We start from the raw sequence: 1684 nt of genomic DNA, 5'->3' as shown, positions 1-1684 counted from the left end.
AACGCGGCCGTCCCGTGCGCCGTCAAGCCACTACCCCGTTCGCCTCTCCACGCCGGCGTAATCCACCAGCTGTTGACCAGCGGTTTCAACCATATGGCTACGCCAACACCCCATTTACGGCGCCCACACCGACCCCCGTGGCCGCGCCATTGGACTCTCCCACGCCAGCTGCGACACCAACTGGCGCCACCAACCTGCCCCCTGTCCCCGATGACGAAGACATGGGACAAGGCGACGAGCGCGGCTTCGTGTACAACGCGCCGGCGCTCCCTGACCCGCCCTCGTTCAACGGCTCGACCACGTCGGAGCGGCGCACATTTATCCGCCAGTACAACAAGTACCTGGACCAAGTCAACGCCCTCCAGTTCAATGGCTCAAGACCCTTCGTGATGCCTGTCAGTGCGTACATTGATGTCTTTACCAAGAAGCGCGTGGCGATGTGGGACATGGCCAACCGCGACTACCGTGGCGTCACGGAGGCAGAGTGGTCCGCATGGTTTAGCAAGGCTTTTGAAGAGGAGCCTCAAGACCTAGAAGTGCTCAAGAAGCGTTTGACTAGGGCGATCCGGTACGATACGACAATCCTGGATACCGACTCGCGCATTGGCAAGATGCTGGAGAACCTGATGCGAGCCTTGGAGCGCGACGACCAAGCGTGGGTCTTGGACCAAGAAGGCAAGACAGTTATCGACATCATGGTCAAGGCGATCAAGCCGATTGGCCTGCAGAAGTCGGTCCAACGCCAGCTGGCCCTCCAACGCAACAAGGCGTTGAAGTCCAACGTGTACCGTTTCGTTGACTGGCCGCGCGTGCATACCGCCGGGTACCATTTGTATGCCCCGGTGGAAGACGAGAAGACTTCGGCGCCGCCTGCGACGGCAGCCGCAGCACCATCGCGGCCGTCCAAGCCTGGACGATCTGAAGGCAGCGTTGGCAGCAGCAGTGGACCTCTCCGGCGCGCCACCGCCCCCGAGCAAGACAGCGCGAAGTACGAACGCAAGAAGGCGACATGTCTCAAGTGCGGCAGCGAGAACCTCAAGGTGGTAAACTGCCCCAAGTGCGCGCCTGGCGAATCCGAGCGCCTGCTCAAGGAGCAAATGGACAAGTGGGAGAGCGCGCGCATCAGGAAGGTGACCAAGCTTCAAGGCAGCGCGAACAAGTCCCTCGGTCGCGAAGCCAAGATCGAAGGCATCGTGTCCGTCACGACGACCCTCCTCGACACCGGCTCCGACGTTACATTGGTAACAGTCGGTGTCATGAAGTCCCTGGAGCGAGCCGGCGTGGAAGTCAAGGTGATTTCGCCGGAGCCATCCGTGATCCAGCCGTATGGCCAAGCACCTGCCCTCAAGGTCGACCGCCAAGTGCAGTTCAAGTTGGTCACCCTGACTGTCTTAGTGGGCGCGCGGGCGTTTTTCACCCTCGACTGGTTCAAGGGCTACTGGCAGCTGGCGCTCCATGAAGACTCCCAGATGTTCTACTCCTTCATGACCCCTTTGGAGTGTACACGCCTACAAGAGTGCTTATGGGCCAGACCGACGCGGTGGCGTTCTGCCAGTCGGCGGTGGACTTCATGTTTGCCGACCTATGGTTCAAGGGACTCCTAGCCTGGCTCGACGACATGCTTGGCTACGCCGAGACCCCTGAAGACCTCCTCGACCAAGTCCTCACGATCTGCTCCTCCTTC

The sequence above is a fragment of the Aphanomyces astaci genome (genome assembly GCF_000520075.1).
Source record: "Aphanomyces astaci strain APO3 unplaced genomic scaffold supercont1.56, whole genome shotgun sequence".
In the NCBI taxonomy this organism is placed as follows: Eukaryota; Oomycota; class Saprolegniomycetes; order Saprolegniales; family Verrucalvaceae; genus Aphanomyces; species Aphanomyces astaci.
The sequence above is the reverse complement of the archived record's forward strand: the minus strand, read 5'-3'. Positions refer to the sequence as shown.